The sequence below is a fragment of the Coenobita brevimanus genome, chromosome 2, assembly GCF_032717465.1.
Source record: "Coenobita brevimanus isolate Jiangsu-jjx chromosome 2, ASM3271746v2, whole genome shotgun sequence".
Lineage (NCBI taxonomy): Eukaryota > Metazoa > Arthropoda > Malacostraca > Decapoda > Coenobitidae > Coenobita > Coenobita brevimanus.
Window position 1 is genome coordinate 40,906,664 of NC_136955.1, and position 19,074 is coordinate 40,925,737.

Genomic DNA, 19,074 nt, shown 5'->3' on the forward strand with positions numbered 1-19,074 from the left:
TAGATTATGAAGAGGGTAGGGATTAAGTCCTCTTTGTGCAAACTATCCCCCTGGGTTGTTAAACCTCTAGGGTTGTATTTATCCTCCCTCTCAATTTCTAAATAATAATTTTCCCTGAACTCGGTGTGTACGTATTTCCACATCATCCACTGCAACCGAACGTGGTAGTAGCTATGCCCATTAAAAGCAACTTTAAACACATTCAGCGCTTCAGCACACATCGGCTCTCCTCACTCGATCGGGGCATCAAAATGTGAAAAATATTTAATGTATACAAGTCAGTATCCTCACTCGGGACACCAAAATGTGAAAAATATTTGGAGGTTCTGGTAAACAAATCTGGGCGCCTCACCAGGGGCACCACAATATAAGAAATTTCTAGTATTTTCTAATAAAGAACTCGTAGGTCGTTACTCGTCCCTAAAGTTGTCCTTAAGTAAATTCAAGCAAGTCTCATAGGGTTAGGTGAACCGTAACTTAACCTTAACTCCCCTAACTACTGCTCTTCTATCTCCTAGCTAATCCCCCCTTGAATTGGCCAATTCTTAAAGGTTATATAGCTAGAGAGTTCGGACAGCAGATGACGATGAGGCTGCTTTTCTGTAGTTGCTTTTCTGTAGCTGCTTGGGCTGTCAAGCATCCTTGAGTGTGTATGTACAAACTAACTCGACGAAGTCTAGGAGCAGAGTTCTAACTCGACGAGGTCTAGGAGCAGAATGAGCTCGACTGCTAGCTCCTTTCTCCCTCGTCGGATTCAAAGGTGCCAACTATTAATAAATTACAGTACTAAGTACAGTTAGCTTACATCATGATATATATATATGGCGAATCTAACAAATTAATCATAGTTTTAATTAAAGTTAAACCAAATATTCCCTTTAACTATGTGAATATCTTAAATCCACATCTGCTTTATATGAGGACCTTTTCATCCTCGCCACGTCATCTAACGTGCAGACGCAGTTTAGCTCAGTGGAAATTTCCATATAATTACATCTATTTACAATGTTGCTGTTCACGAGGGTTAAATGCAGTAGCATTTAATTTGTCAATAATAAGAATTATTAAAGGAGACGTAATTTCTGGGTTATAAAAACCGCTTGAACAGGTGACAACGATCTCTGGTTTTCTGCTTGTAACCAGGGACGACTATTGTAAAAAGTAGAGAGAGCAACTGCTCTGGGGGAAAATATTTCTCACAGTTGTGTTGTTGGTGTTGTTTGAATATCCCAATATTGGTTTATATTTTATAATACAACGTAAGTGTAATGAGAGAGAAATTCGTTCTAAGAGGGCTCGGGCGGTTATTGGGAGGCCACGGGGACATACCGGCGGGAAGGGGTAGATTCTGGCGGGAATTGAGGGAGACGCCAGAGAGTGCTTTTCTTACGACACAACAGCCTGGGTTTTCGCGAAAAGGGAGGAGCCTGGGGCTTCGGCAGAGACGGCAGCCGCAGTGGTGATCAGTGATAGCGATGGATGTAAGCACCTGGGTGGTAAGAAGTCAAAAGTGGAAGGAGATTGGTGGTCCCGGCCGGATGGCATCTCTGGAGCGGGACCATATTTCTGGCTATGGGTGGTATGCCAGCCTGAGAGTGAAAAGGTGGGCACCTGCAGTACTGGAGGAGTCAGCAAGTGACAGGGGCACACCAGCAGGAGCCCGGAAGGCATGGCGGTTGGTGTTTGGGTGCTCTTGAGGAAGGTGGGAGGAGTGGTGTTGGCGAGCTCAGAGAGGCTTAGTGCTGGGTTGGTGGCGTGAAGTTGGTTGGGTTAATGCTATTGCAGAGTGAAGGAGTTTTTCAGCCATTATACCTTTTTATTATTTATGTGATTTGGGTTAATGCTATTGCAGAGTGAAGGCTTTTTTCTGCCATTATACCTTTTTATTATTTATGTGATTTGGGTTAATGCTACTGCAGAATGAAGGCTTTTTTCTGCCATTATACCGTGTATTATTTATGTGATTTGGGTTAATGCTATTGCAGAGTGAGGGTTTTTTTTTGCCATTATACTTGTTTATTATTTATGTGATTTGGGTTAATGCTGTTGCAGAGTGAAGGGGTTTTTCTGCCATTATACTTGTGTATTATTTATGTGATTTGGGTTAATGCTATTGCAGAGTGAAGGTTTTTTTCTGCAATTATATCTGTGTATTGACATGCAGTATTGGTGCGTGCCATTGGTGCTTTTGTGATATAGGTGAATGCTTATTTGGGGTGGAGGGATTTCCCTACTTTATACTTGTGCAGTGTTATGTATTTCTATTATGGGGATTTTTTTTTTTTTTCTTTACAGTTAGCAGGAGTGGAATATTTCCTTATTAGCCATGCAGAAGTGTTATGTTGGCACCAGTCCTGTGCTTCTTGGAATCATTAATTAGAGATTACCTGTGTTGAACGGAGTAAGTTGATTTCGTGTTTATTTTCATGTACTTTGGTTCTGTTTAATATATAGAGTATCTTGTGCCTGTGTTTGTGTACCCTAAGCAGGAGTTTGTTTGTTAATATGGGGAGGGTGCAGTCAAGGGAAACTCTGCTGTGCTGGTGTGACAAAGAGTCCCTTCCACCTTATTATATATGTAAAAAACTGCCATGTCTCAGAATATACCGAGGTGGCCACGATGAAAAGGCCTTCAAATAATCATGCTCTTTATCCTCTGTATATTCTCTGTTCCCGCTCCATCGATTCCCCTGCCCCTTTTGCTGTGCTCGCGTGCGTGAAGACTCTCGCCTCGCCTCCCTTTGCCTCCCCTCACGCTCTCTACTTCTTATTATGAAAGAAAATTTACAAGTCTTTTTAGCCACTTCTCCTCTTAGGTCTGATTCTTAAAAGCACAGAAAAGAAGAGGTTGAAAACTTTCAACTGAAAAGCTCTCGTGATTTCGCACTTCCCCATCTTTTCTCAGCTGAACTCACCATTGAAAGACTGATTCATATTCTCAGTTATTCATGTGTGCAAATGGTCAGTTTTGGCGAAGTCTTCCTGTGCTTATTTTGTCCATCTAATCGTTTGCAACACATCGAGGATGTTTGATACAAATCAAGATCAATATGGTGATATTGACCAAAAAGAGAAGAATAGTAGAAGGAAGAGGATGAGGATGATGGACAATTTTTGAAACGCTGTGTGTTGAGGCAAATAAAAGTGGCTGGATATTGGTTTTTACTTATTTCTGATCGACATAAATTAGTTTTTTGACGTATGCTGTTAGCTTTGGGCTCGGTTTACTTAAGTCTATTAACTGGATCCAGTTTTAAGAAGACGCTCCAAAGTTTTTCTTAATGCCACGGTGTTGGATTCAGTTAAACCACCGCCCACCTCCTTCACCCACATGACTAACACACACACACACACACACACACACACACACACACACACACACACACACACACAAGTCCATTACATGCCAAACATATAAACCCACCAAACAAGTCAGAAATATTTGAGCCGAGAGAGCAGAGGGAGAGCGCTCCGTGGTTGGTGTCTGTAGAGTGGTGGTGTTATGCTACTAACACCCTCCCTAACCAATAAGAGGACGTACGGTAAACACGCTAAAATATATCTCCACAATATAAGGAGGCCACTCATCTCCTCACCCTTCTCTCAGCTGCTTGGGAGAGGCAGGTCAAGGCAAGACACTAAGAGTAGATTCTTTGCTTCTTATTCTACTTAGCCTCTTCTTGTCCTCCCTCTAAGCATTATGAGAGCTTAGTTGGTGAGAGATGAGACAAGCAGGAAGGAAAGTAGGCATGAGGAGAGATGAGGTGAGGGAAGCAGAGGAGGAGAGGAGGTGAAGGAGACAGGAGAAGATGAAGTGAGGGGGGCAAAGGGAGAAATGAGTTGAGGATACGAGGATTAGTATACAGTACATAAATCCATTGCTGGAGCTGGGTTTATTGTTTCGATTCTTTCCTAATGAAAATAATGTCTTCCTCCTCCTTCAGTCCAGTTGCATTTATCAAAATGTGTAGAATATCTCATATTTTTCTTTCATCCTCATTCTTTCTCCTCCTGCCACCAACATTTCACTCATTTAGCTACCTAGGCTACACTATACTGTCATTCCTACCTTCTTTAATATTGTCATCAGTGTCATATTTGCATTATCATAATTAAAGCTCAGAGTTCATTTCCGTGCTTAGTAAGATCGTCCTGTGGCTGCTACAATAAGGCAGAACTCCAACAATCTTACCAAGTTACTAAATACTGTATTAGATTTTGTATCACACCTTTTAATATAACTAAGTAAAGGCATATGTCTGCGAAAGAGTAATGGCATGCAATATCTACCCCGTCCAGTTAGAAAGTCTCTCGCAAACTAACTAAAAAAAAACTCCAAACTTACCTCGAATACTCTTACTGGACGGGTTCAGTGCAATCCATCCTTACAGTTATTTCACAATTAAACACAGGGCTTTCGTCCTTCCTCATCAATGGCCCTCTTCATGCCTCACGCCCACTGCAAATTCCCCATAAACCTACATTCCATTTATTCTTCACTCACTCATATCTCACATACTTTCTAACCCAGGGACATGCACTCAGTCACTTACTCGCGTCCTTTGTGCCCTGGTCTCACACTCTGTCATCATCATCATCATCATTATATTTATCATCACCATCGTCATCGGCCATCCCACCATCACCTTTGTTTCTCTGTTCCTTTCCTTAACTATTCTCCTTCCAAACCTACACACAGATACCTCAACACCTCCTCCAGAGTAATACCTTTATTCTTTCTTTCTCCTCAATTTCTCTTTCTCCGTACATAGTATATTCTTTTGTTTTCCTAGTTTTTGTTCCTGTTTCTTATCATCCCATTTCTCCCCATTTTCTTCAAAGTAGTTCTGCCCTCTTCCGTTCTCCACCCCACACCCTCCCTTACCGTTGCTCCATTAATACGTGTCTGGGTGAAGCAGGGGAAAGTAAGTAGGTGCTCTTGTGTTGATGTCGCTCTCTATACGTGTCAACCAGGGCGACTGAAGTTGAGGGATTAGGAGCCTGAGGAGGGAGGCGTGATGAGGGGAAGGATCTGAAGCATTTTATACTAGGGTAGGAAACTTTGAAGTAGCAAGTTATGAATGAAACGCTCGGCAAGGTGGGAGGGATAAGATGGGATGTGAATGACACAGTGAGAATGTGAGGAGGGTATAATACTGAGAGTAACAAAGAAGTATACTTAATTTGGTGGTCATCAGGATATTAGAATTACTCGAACAATGTCACAGGAAACGTTCCTAGGCAGTTTGTGAACACTACTGTCCTCTTCAGCGAAGCTACGCACAGTTGATAACATATTAATCTACCGGGAATCACAGACACACATTGTTTTACCAAGAGGTTCATCAACTAAGAGAATTATCAATTCATATATACATATTCCAGTGAGCTTTGACTATTTATATACTATATGAATCAAATGCAAAATTTGCATGTTGTTCTTGCATGCGATACACAGACTTTGGAAAATGCAAAGTTTACATGTTGCTTTTGTATACAATAGACAAACTTTGGAAACGTAGAAAGGACAGGTAAGGACGGGAATAGGGGGAGGGGGACTTGGTAGGCAGAAAAATAGAAATTATGGTGACATAGTGCGGCAAGAGTGGCTGGGGATGAGGAAGGGTAGATGAAGGAGACGTGGCAAAGAGAACTGCAGTTAGTGAAGAGATAAGAAACTAGATTCCATCACCAGCCGTGCGCATTTTAGGGGAATATAAACGTCCCGATAATAATAAAACACCAGTCCTGAATGAGATATCACTAACTTATATTAAGTTTGGAAGGTGGATATTAGTGCTGAAGTGGTGACATGTGAACGTGTGCGCAAGTAGTAAGACCACTGCAAGTTAGAGATCGGGTTGTTAAGCCTATGACCTAATTTGGACATATCAAACAAGATTGAAAGTAAAAATCCATCAAAATAAAGAGGAGAAAAACAACTAAATTACCTTGCACCAGATTCTTGTTCGAGAAGGATAAGAAAGTAACACATGAGCCCGGTGGCGGAAGATCGATAGACCCTTCCAGTAAATTGATATTCAGTTCACGGGGAGAACTGGAGAGGTGCCAGGCAGGACAGGACTGGACACGACAGGGGAGGATATGACGAAACAGGAAAGGCAGGAAAATAGGCTTTACATGAAAATTAGAAAAACCAAAAAACGTGATAGGATAGGATAAAAGACGGATCAGGCCCGGAAAAGAACGAGGTAGCGAAATCTACAAACTTACAGTATTATACACCACTGGGCATACATACGAATATTGACATTGGCTATCGAATTCTTTACGGGAGAGATGGAACTGGTAGTGGTGATATTTTGATGCCTCGAAGGCCTTGTGGAAACTGAGCCAAGTCATTTTCAGCCCAGTTACCATCCTCAAAATGTTTCCAGTTCAAGCCCAAGATCTTTATCGTGATGTTACTTTAAGCTGCTGATTCCTCTCCCACTTGATCACCACCTACACTTATGATCCCCCCCCCCTCTCTCTCTCTCTCTCTCTCTCTCTCTATCTATCTCTCTCTCTTTCTCTCTCTCTTTCTGTGTGTGTGTGTGTGTGTGTGTGTGTGTGTGTGTGTGTGTGTGTGTGTAGGATTTTTTTTCTGTTTGAATATAATCATTATGATTATCAATAAGCAGGGAAGGAAAAGAAAGCATAATTTAGCATCAGCAACAGATATGTTTTCAAAATTTACTAAATACTGTATCACTGACCTTATGCCACCTGTTGTGCCTTCCTGTTTAGTGGTATTCCATATTCCTAAACTGTTACTCTTCAAACAGTCCATAATATTTTGTGCATAAAACATTCCCCATCGTTATGTTTCATAAATGATACAAAAAAGCTCCCTAAGCATACATATTATCCTGGAGTGTATATAAGTAGAGAGAGAGAGAGAGAGAGAGAGAGAGAGCACCCATTAGTCAAGTAACAGCTTGAAACAACAACCATCCCCTGCAGCAGACCTCAGTAACAGTACAATGCAGTGAGGTGAGCTACGGTGTACTGCTACAGGTTAATGCCAACTTTATTGGTAAACAGTAATGGTCTGACCCATATTACCCCTATTAGGTAAAGCCTTTTTTTTTTAAATTGGGATCATTATTTTCATCCCAAATAATAACATTAAGTTTATCTGCAATATGGGTATGTTTAACGCAAAAATATGCTGGTTTATGTATTTGATGTTGACGAACTAACTGTGTTTAAGTCTGTCAGAAAAAAAAAGTAGGCTAGTTGCAACTTAGTACAACACACCTGTGCGGCATTAGAAAAAAATTGGGCTGAGAGAGAGAGAGAGAGAGAGAGAGAGAGAGAGAGAGAGAGAGAGAACATTTTCTTTACCGACTAAGCAAAACCTATTGTGTTGTCAGAATCTCTGGCCAGCAGCGTTGTCTTACATGGACTCGATTTATTATATGAACAATCTCTGGACTATAATATTCTCCACAGTAGTTATCTCAGTGAGTGAAAATATTGGATTCAAACTGAAGACAAGAGAGAGAGAGAGAGAGAGAGAGAGAGGAGTAGACTGTAGCACCAGTCGAGCAGGGCAGTACTCCCAAGGTGGATGGAAAGCTGATGACAGGGAGTGCTGGAGCTCCCGTTTCATCAGCCCTCAGGACTAGTTCCTGACCATCCCCCTTTGCTGAACTTTTTCAGTGTCTCAGTTACACAGAGAGTAGGCCAGCATACTCTCCAATACAAATTTCTCTAACTATCTACACCAAACTACATGCACAGTACACACTACACCTCCTTTTCCAAAAACCAAAAAACAAACCATGGCGTCTCATCTCCCAGCCTCGGAGTCCCCAGGGGGGGGGTACACAAATGCCCCCATCTTCCGCCCCTCTCCCGGTGACGACACGAGGTGCCTGGAACCACTGTCTGACTCTCTTCTTCTTCATTTCTGCAACATTCGCGGCCTTTCCTCTAACTTTCGCTCTGTTGAGCACCACCTCTCCTCCTCTAAACCTCACCTTCTTTTTCTAACTGAGACTCAGCTGTCTGAGGCAACTGACAGCAAACCCTTTTCTGTATCCTCCTACTTTCTCTATACTCATTTCAAAGCCAAAGGTGGCTGTTGTGTATATATACGCAGCGACTTATCTTGCTCTCGTGTTCCTGAACTCGATTCTTCTGAATTCTCTACACTCTGGCTCCGGCTTTCCTGTCATTCTCTGACTAAATATATCTGTGCTGTTTACTTATCCCCTAATTCTACTGACTATCAAAAATTCTTCGACTATCTTACTTCTATGATGGAACACATTCTATCCATTTCTCCTTTCTCTGAAATCTCCGTTCTAGGAGATTTCAATGTTCACCACCACCTTTGGCTCTCCTCTCCTTTCACTGATCCACCTGGTGAACAAGCCTACATCTTTTCTATCCTTAATGACCTAGAGCAGCTTGTACAGCACCCTACCCGTATCCCAGACCGCCTTGGAGAGAGCTCCAACATACTTGACCTCTTCCTTACAACTAATCCTTCTGCTTACACTGTTAACCTTTTCTCTACGTTGGGCTCCTCCGATCACAACCTTATCACCTTAACCTGTCCTATCACTCTGGTACGGCCTATGGACCCTCCAGGGAAACGTCGTCTGTGGCATTTTGGAGCCACGGATTGGGAGGCCCTCAGGCAGTACTTCTTTGATTTTCCCTGGAATGATTATTGCTTCCATGGACGGGAGCCATCTGAGTGTACCTTGCGCATTACGGAGGTTATTCTCTCGGGCATGGAAGCATACATTCCTTTCTCATATCCTTTGACTAACGCAAGAAAGCCTTGGTTTAATCACGCTTGTTCTAATGCTATCCACAACAAGGAGAGGGCCTACAAAAGGTACCGGAGCCAACCCATCCCTGAATCACATCATCTTTACGTTTCTGCCCGGAATCGTGCTAAGTCTGTTCTACGCTCTGCTAAAAATAATTTCATCCGTACTAAATGCTCTCAACTCTCCAACTCGAATTCTTCCCGCTCCTTCTGGCACCGTGACAAAAACCTTTTTAACAACTTTACCTCATCATCCTTCCCTCCTCTTTTCTACTCTGATGGTTCTGTAGCTATTTCTTGTACTGACAAAGCAGGTCTCTTCGCACAGACTTTCTCCTCCAATTCTACCTAAGACGATTCCGGTGCTGTTCCTCCATCACTTCCCGCCTCTGACTTCCTCATGGCTGACATTAAAATTTCTTCAGCTGATGTATTTTCTGCCATCACTGGCCTCAATACTAACAAGGCATATGGGCCTGATGGAGTCCCTCCTGTTGTTCTCAAGAACTGTTTCTGTGCTTACACCCTGCCTAGGCAAACTCTTTCGCTTTTGTCTGTCAACTTGTACCTTTTCTTATTGCTGGAAGTTTGCTCTCATTCGGCCAGTCCCAAAGAAGGGTGACCACTCCCAACCCTCCAACTATCGTTCCATTGCTTCAATGTCCAGTATTTCAAAAGTTTTCGAGTCAATTCTCAATAGAAAAATTTTAAGGCATCTTTCCTATCACAACCTTCTTTCTGATCATCAGTACGGGTTCCGTCAGGGACGCTCCACTGGTGATCTTCTCACCTGCCTTTCAGACTCCTGGTTATCCTCTTTTCGAGACTTTGGCGAAAGCTTTGCCATTGCACTTGACATCTCAAAGGCTTTCGTTCGAGTCTGGCATAAATCTTTAATTTCCAAACTGCCCTCTTACGGTTTCTATCCCTCTATCTGTGCCTTCATCGCTAGCTTCCTTTCTGGTCGTTCTATAGCCGCTGTTGTAAACGGCCATCGTTCTTCTCCTAGATCTATCAACAGTGGTGTTCCTCAGGGCTCTGTCCTATCACCAACTCTCTTCCTTCTATTCATCAATGACCTTCTAAGCTGTACATCTAACCCTATCCACTCATACACTGATGATTCCACCCTTCACCTTTCCTTTCGGTTCCCGCAACGCCCATCTCAGCAGTTACTTCAACATGCAAGGGATGAGGCTATGGCATACCTAATATCTGACTTGGCTCGTATCTTTGACTGGGGTAAAAATAATCTTGTTGTTTTTAATGCATCAAAGACTCAGTTCTTACACCTATCAACCCGTCAAAATCTTCCACAGGTATACCCACTAATGTTTAATAATATTCAGCTTAATCCTGCATCATCCTTGAACATGCTTGGGGTTTCATTTACTCGGGACTTATCTTGAAAAAGATCACATTACATCTCTTGTAAAATCTGCTTCCAAGAGATTGGGTGTGCTAAGCCGACTCCGTTCTTTCTTTACCCCTGCACAATTGTTGACTCTATACAGGGGTTTTATCCGCCCCTGTGTGGAGTACAACTCTCATGTGTGGGGAGGCTCCCCACACACAGCTCTTCTCAATAGGGTGGAGTCAAAGGCTTTTCTTTTCATTAACTCTCCTCCTCTTACTGACTCCCTTCAACCTCTGTCGCTTCGCCGCACTGTTGCATCTTTATCTCTTTTCTATCGCTACTTTAATGGTCACTGCTCCTCTGAACTGTCTGCATGCATTCCTCCACCTCTGACGGGCACGTAGCACCCGTCTAGCAGCAAACTCTCATCCCATTTCTGTCCAACTCTCTAATGCAAGAGTTAACCGTTACTCCCAGTCCTTCATTTATGCAACAGGTCAACTCTGGAACTCTCTCCCTCTGTCTGTATTTCCTGCTGCCTATGATCTCCAGTCTTTCAAACGCAGTGTGTCCAGGCATCTCGAAATGAATGGATCTTGAATTTGGCTCTCTCTTGTATTTTGTTTTTCTCTTGGAGGGAACTCTTATTGTGGGCTCAAGGCCTTTGGTTCCTTCTTCCTCGCATAAAAAAAAAAAAAATTTCAAGACAGGATTTCTGATTACCTATCTGCTGACGACTTTATGACAAAATATGAGTGGGAATATGAGATGGAGACAATAGAGCAGACGCTGTAGGTACGAATGTTGTACTTGACTGCTGTCATCTTAATTTGATACACCAAAACCTTGATCTGTATTTCCCACAGAGTAGGAATGATCTAACATCGGTATGTGGGTTTGTAATGTATTTCCAGATGGGAAACTTATAATTTTGATACCACACTGGAGTTTGGAACGGATTTCACCAGCCGAAGCACTATTCAGAACAATTACCCAGATCATGGGTTTCTGACTTGTCCTGTTAGATGCCCCAGAGTACGAGCAGTCTAGTAGGCAACAACCATGCTTGTGCAGAGTCCAGTATACTGTGTCTGTGTAAGCAAAGACTACTAGCTTTCATTATAATCAAGTCATGAAAAAAGAATGTCATTTAGAATCTGGATATACATGAGACGATGCGCTTTTGAAAGCCATCGCACACCTCATTTACACCTGACAGCAAATATAGTACCACGACAGCAAAGACTCTGAATTATAAAGGCATACTTAATAATCCCAAAGCATATAATTTGGTTTCACCTACAAGAAACCATTTTTTGTTCTGGAATGCCAATGATGTTGAATAAATTACATTACAAATTAATAATATTCCATTATTTAATGGGGTACATGAAAGTGTACATATTTTGATTTTGTCTCTTTCCAATGACTTCATAAAATAATTGTGACCCTTTGGGCTGGACAGCTTTTTCAGTCTTTCATCTCGGGCTGGACGAGATAAAAGAATGCTGAAGAACCCTGGGCTTCAGTGTTCCATCACTGGACAGACCCTCACTTCCCAGATTTCTCCTGTTACCAACGAGGGACTATACTATAGTAAGGCAGGGAAAGGGTTTCCCTCTAAAGGGCTTGAGACTGGCTCGACTTATTTGTGGTGACAGGTTTACGTTCTTGCTGGTGGCATTGCCTGTTCGCACACCTGTATTCGTGTGTGTGTGTGTATATATATACACCACAGAGTCTCTATATATATATATATATATATATATATATATATATATATATATATGGAGCCTCTGTGGTACAGTGGTACAGTGATATATATATATATATATATATATATATATATATATATATATATATATATATATATATATAGATATATATATATATATATATATATATATATATATATATGGAGCCTCTGTGGTACAGTGGTACAGTGTGCGTTTCGCACGCTGGCGAGCGCGGGTTCGCCTCCCGCCAGAGTTGTAAAAACTTTGGGAAGCGTTCACTAAGCCACTTGCTACTTTCGCGGATACAAGGGGTGCTGTGGTTGAACCAAGGTCGCATACTAGTATGCTTGCACCCAATCGGCTTAAAGCGGGCCGATTACACTTGGTTCAGTGACTATATACACATCCAAAGCCACTGCAGTCACACTCACAAGCACTTCTCACCCTACATACAGTCTCTACCAGACAGCCTAAGCCACTGGGTAGGGATACATTGGCTGTATCGTCCCTGCTTCGGTAGGAATAGGCCGGTCCTACAGTGGACCACAACGGCTGATGATGATGATGATATACATAGACATACATATATATATATATATATATATATATATATATCCCATTGGAGTCCAATGTCCACAGTACTGGACAGAACCGGGAGTTTTCAAATCTTAATAAAGTAGGGAACCCCCGGGTAGGGACCTATGAGCTTCGCGACTATGAGCCGATAGGCGGAGAGCGATACGCTTAGTACCCTCCCAGTACTTTGCCTTGCCCAGCAGCTCTGGGATCCAATGGGATATATATATATATATATATATATATATATATATATATATATATATATATATATATATATATATAGATAGATAGATAGATAGATAGATAGATAGATAGATAGATACATAGACAGATAGATAGATAGATAGATAGATGTGTGTGCGTGTGATTATGAGAATCTAAATGAGGAAGGCAGGATATTTTCAGAGACATATATTATCCTAGGTACCTTCGGCAAAATCTTACGCGGAAATAAATTGATATTGAATTTTGTAAGACGCTGAGTCTGGGTGGATCGTTTGGCAGAGCAGTTGGCCGGGAATATTGCAAGGCGTGAGGGAGAAGCAGCCGTTTAGGAGAAAAGGGGTTTAGGAGTTATTGAAGTTGCCTGTGTTGCGTTGTTTGGGTTGTGGGTGTTGAGAGAGAGAGAGAGAGAGAGAGAGAGAGAGAGAGAGAGAGAGAGACAGAGACAGAGACAGAGACAGAGACAGACAGAGAGAGAGAGAGAGAGAGAGAGAGAGAGAGAGAGAGAGAGACAGAGACAGACAGACAGACAGACAGACAGACAGACACAGACAGACAGACAGACAGACTGGAGGTTTTAAAATTAATCAAAACTGAGTGGAAAATAAATGTCGGTGTAAGAAAAATATACAACAATCTGCATGAAATGTATTAATGCCGTTAACAGCTATAACTGTGAGTGAAATATTGGCGACATATACGTGCTAGTGTGAGACTGGGAATTTATTACGATATGAAAATGTGGTGAGACTGTGAGAGTACTTAGAGAGTGGAAGGAGGTGCGGGATGAACGGCTAGTGAGTGTGGAGGTGAGAGGGAGACGGAGGAGAGGAAAACCGAGACTGGGAAGTGACAGATAGGAGTACAGGACAAATGTTTCAGCACAGAACAAGCAGATCAAAAGAACTCAATCGGTAGAGTGTGGGGTATCGTGGGGAGAAAAGAAGATATGAAGAAAGAGAGAAGAAAAGAAAGAGATAGATAGGACTGGAGTGCTGAGTAACGGAAAATGGAGAGAGGAGACGCGGCCAGAGAGAAGGAAACGATGTAAGGGTAAGGAAACGATAGCAGAGAGCAAGAAGGAAACAGAATGGAAGAAAAAAATATAGGAAAGCAAGAGAGGGAAGCGAAATGAATGGCGGCAACTGTGCATGTAAGGCAGGGGAGGAGGAGGGGAATAGATGGGAAAGAATATGAGAAACAAGAAAAGAGAAGGTCAAGCAGGGCATAGATTAGAGAAGGAGGAAAAAAATGAAAGTGGAGTGAAATAAAAGAGATGGAAGAAGTGGATGGCAATAGATTGTAAAAGAAGAGAGGAACGATCCAGTAGGATAGAAGAGAGAGGAGAGGAAACTACAGGGAACAGCGAAAAGAGAAAGAGGAAACGTGGCAATGCTAAGGAGCAAGGTGGGAAAAGGATGTAAAGGATGAGACTGGTAGAAATAGACGGGGCGGAGGGATGGAAATGAAAGAGACGTAAGAAAACTTGAAAGTGGTGGAAGGAAATGAGCAGAAAAGAAAATAGGGAAAGGAAGGGAAGGGATGAGAAGGAAAGGCAGGACGTGCAGTAGAGGAAAGGAAGAGGATGCGAGGGGTGAGGAGAGAGGGGACGAGAAGAGAAGAGAGGGAAGCAAAGGGGAGGGGAGGGTAGACGAAGGAATAGTATAGAGGGGATAGGAAGAGGGAAAAACAAAAGAAACAAAGGAAAGGAACAGAAGAGAAGTGAAAGAAAAGGAAAAAACGGAGAGGAAGGAAAAGGAGAAGTTAGGAATCGAAAAAGAAAGAGAGAAAAAAAGGACATGGCGGGAAAGGGATAGGAAAGAGGGGAAAGAGAGAAAATAGATTAATGTGGGAAGGAAATGGAAGGGAGAGGAGAGGGCCACAATAATGAGGAAAGCTGAGGGAAATTAGGGAAGAGAGGTATGGGAAAAATAGAGACGGAAGAGAAAGAAATGGACGAGAGAAGAAAGGAGATTGAAAAAAGCAGGAAATGAAAAAGGAAGGGTGATGAGAGACAAGGACTCGAAAGGGATGCAAAACAACGGCTAGGGAAATTATTGGAAATGAAACTGTTCTCGGGGAAGGGTGGTAATGCTAGATGGCCGGTAACAGGCGTGTGTAAAGGAAGGTGAAGGAGAAAAGAGAATGATAGAGGATGGAATGTCTATACGATATGAGACAGTGGTAATTACAAGGTTAAGAAGGAGAGGAAGAAAGAGAAGAAGTGAAAAAAAAAAAAGAAGAGCTGAGATGAAGAGAAAAAATTAAAAACAAAAGAAGAATCGCAAGGAAGGACAGTAGAGATAAGAGAAGAGAGAAGAAAGGAGGGAAAGGTGAGAAGACACCAGAAAAGACGCCAAGGCATAATAGGCTGCCATGAAACTCACTAAATGTTTATATTCTTTTTTTCTTCCTAGGGCGTGTTATTATTACTATCACACCAGAATTATGTAATCTGGCATTAACTGGAATATATACTGTACTCTTTTTGCCTTAACTTAGTCTAGATTTTGTACTTTTCGCAGGTTATTTCACGTAGTTCAGTTCCAGAATAAGACAATACTATCGCTGTGCAGTTATACAAAAAAGTATCGTTACTCAGTGGTCTGATAGAAACGAAAACGAACACGACAATGTCTGCTATCTCCGAAGGGTTGGTACTTTATTTCCAAAGCCATCATCGTTTGTCATGTTTCCCACAAAATTGTAACGATACTTTTTTGTACAGCTGTACATCCTTTTTTTATGTACCAGTTCTATAGTTCATTCACTTTGGCCGAATTTTCATTCTTTTTCAGCATGTTCCATGTGGCTCAGGGGCGGAAAAATGCAATGTTTTGGTTCTGCAACTTTTCTGTAGTACTTCTGACTGGCTTAATATTGTGGTGATGATCTGTTGTTGTAGCCCAACATTCAAGATGAGAGGATGGCAATTTTAGAAAACATAGAGTAAAACATTTTAGTACCCGATTTTAGTGTAATTATCTCGTTATAACTCCGTAATTAAGATAGATGTGCACAAGTTTTAGGTCACGTTAGAGTAAAAGAATATAGTGTTGTCGCAGTGCTTTCTTCACTTTACCCTGGGAAGTTGTCATACCTCCATCGCGATTGCTGAGTAGAAACAATGCATTAACACTAGAATATGATGTCAGGAAGAAGCGCTATAGGGAGATGTAGAGCCGAAGAATCATCTTTTCTGCCACTGAGCTGCTTGAGCCGGGCTGCGGGGGGATAAAGTTTTGGGTCAAATTTAAGTGAATGAAATATACCATGAATGAGTTAATGATGCCGTATTAACACTCTGGACCTCAGTGATCTAAATACATAAGCTAGTCCAGTTTATAAACAAATTTCACTAACGTATATGAAAGCATATCATCCCTGCTTTGGTTACAAGCTAATGCAATTCAAATTATTCAATAACAGATCTCCTTGTTACTTAATTCTTGCTATCTCTAACAGACATTAGTTTGCTTGAGAGATGTTTTTGGAGATGGAAAAGTTAAAGTGAAGCTTTGATTTAATACATCGCTACCGTACAGCGATTTACCTAAAGCGAATAGATTTCATCATGTAGCATCAGATATATATGTTACTGTTGTGGAGGGGTAAATTTTTATAATACACACATTATACACGAAACTGTGATACATATAAACGAGTATACCATAAGCCACATCATCTGTTAATATGAGAGAGAGAGAGAGAGAGAGAGAGAGAGAGAGAGAGAGAGAGAGAGAGAGAGAGAGAGAGAGAGAGAAGAAGAAGCAGAAGAAGAAGAAGAAGAAGAAGACCAAGATGAAGAGGAAGGAGAAGGCGAGGAGGAAGAAGAAGAATTCTTATAAATAATAGGATTGGCTAAACGAAGGTTTTTAAGGTAGATAATCTATATTTGTCACACTTATCCTACATTTTTCTCTTCCCTCCATTTCACTCCATCTGTCTGTCTATCTATCTCACTGTCTGTCTCTGTCTGTCTGTCTGTCTGTCTGTCCCTCTCTCTCTCTCTCTCTCTCTCTCTCTCTCTGGCACTGTTCTCCCTTTTCCTCTTTTCCTTTCTCCCACAACCCTCTCTTTCCTTCATCTCTTCCCTTCTTTTCATCCATTCACCTCGGTCTCTTTCTTGGCGATCCAAATAATTTTTTCTCTTCCATAATTCCCACCCTAATTTTTCCTTCAGTTTCATGCAAATTCTTGTGGATATTCTCTTCCCCTTTCTTTCCCTTTACCTCTTTGTGACCCTTCTTCCCCTTCCTCCTGTTATTAGTCATTACCACATTCATTTAATATTTCACCTTCCTCCTCACATTCTCACATACTACAGGTCTGAATGCCCAGGATCTCTTCACAGACAACTTTCCCTTTATTTCCACATCGTCCTCTTCTCTCAATCTCTTTTTATTTTCTTTATCATTATTATTCTTCGACTACCACTGTAATCACTCCACTTGTTCCCTCTCCTCACTTTTGATTTCTTATCTTGTATTTTACGTCTTACTATGTCTTTTCATATTCCTCCTCGTCTCTGCGTCATTATCACCTGCATCCGCCACTATCCACCGCTGCACCTTTATCCTGCCTCCACCTTCCATTCTGCATTTCCAAGTGTCTAGCTATCATTATCGACTGAATGTGAATGAGTCAATAACTCCCAGATTTTTAAGTATGTAGATGTGGATATGCGGGAGAGAGAGTAGGAGGTTGCAGTCATAATTGTATATAAATGTGTGTGTGTGTGTGTGTGTGTGTGTGTGTGTGTGTGTGTGTGTGAGAAATACAATAAGTATTTGGCCTTTGGAGCCTCCAATCATGAGCATATATATATATATATATATATATATATATATATATATATATATATATATATATATATATATATATATATATATACATATATATATATATATATGGATCAAGAAATAAATGTATACCATGGTAAAATATAAGAGAGAAGGCTGTGGACATGAGGGAGACATGGAGAATACACAGAGCGAATGAGAAGGTAAAACATATAAGAGAAGGAACTGAGAGAAGCAGGAGATAGGAAAGACAAGGAGTGGTGGAGAATCTAGACGGTGAATATGGAGGAAAGCGGAAAGGGAAGGTAGAGAAACTGATGCGTGGAGAGAGAGGTTGTGGTGTTTTTATGCAGGTCTCTGGACTGTCGATATTGCAGTCTAGCAACAGCTGCTTCATACCTGCAGTCACTGAGCTGCACTTCTGGCTGTGTGATGGTGATTGTGACGGTGGTTTTGCTGGTGTGGCTCTGATGTGGTGGTTGTACTTGTGATTATTGTGGTTTTGTGTTGGTTGTGGCACTGTGATTGTAGTGGTGTGGTGTGGTTGTGGTCTCATGAATGTTGTTGGAACTCCAGTGTTGTGACTGCGTTATTATTTGTGTTGATGGTGGGGCTGTGTGTGTGATGATTATGATTCTCGCAATGTGTCGCTTTGTTCTTTGTGATACTTTCCTTTTTTGGTGCTTTAGTGTGAGTGTGTTGGTGCACTGATGTGGCTACGGTATAGTGGTGATACCGTTTATGTGTACAAGTTTTAAAGGCTGCTGTAATGATGTATATGTGAGAGTTTGTTTACTGGGGTTATAACATGACTTGGTTGGTGGAGGTATATTTCTGTTGTTGGTGGTGTAATTGTGGTAGTATGGTTGTGTTGTTGGTGGTGAAATTGTGTTAATATGGCTGTGTAGTTGGTGATGTAGTTGTGTTAGTATGGTTGTGGTGTTGATGGTGTAGTTGTAGTATTATGGTTGTGTTGTTCTTGTGTTCCCGATTCTCAAATTCCCCCACCCATCCTGTTCTGCTCGTGTGCTTCACAAAGCCTCTTGCCTCGCCTCCCTTTACATCCCCACACGATCTCTACTACTTATTATCAAAAGAAATAACAAGTCCTTTTTAACTATTTCTCTCTCAATTGAGATACTTGAAAGCACAGATAAAGAAAAGTTGAAAACTTGGAACTGAAAAGCTCCCATAATTCAGCACTTGCTCAAATTTTTGGGCTCGACACACTGTTTTATAAATAATTTATACTGAGTTAATGAGTTGTTCACGTATGCAAATGATATGTTTTGGCTTAACCTTCCTCATATTATTTTGCCTTTCTTATCACTTGCAGCACATAGAGTTTCCTTGATACAAATCATGATAAGGACAAGAATTATGGGGTGAAAGAGAAGAACGGCAGGAGAAGGAAGAGGATGAGTATAATGTTTGATTTTCGGAACTCTATGTGTTTAGGCTTCTAAAAGTGACTGATTGTTTAGCTTTGACTTTTTTAAATTAGGTTTTACAGAGCAGTGTTTGTCTTGTGCTCTAAACCTTTGGCTGGGATTGTATAACGGCCTCCCAGTTGGACAGAGTTTAAGC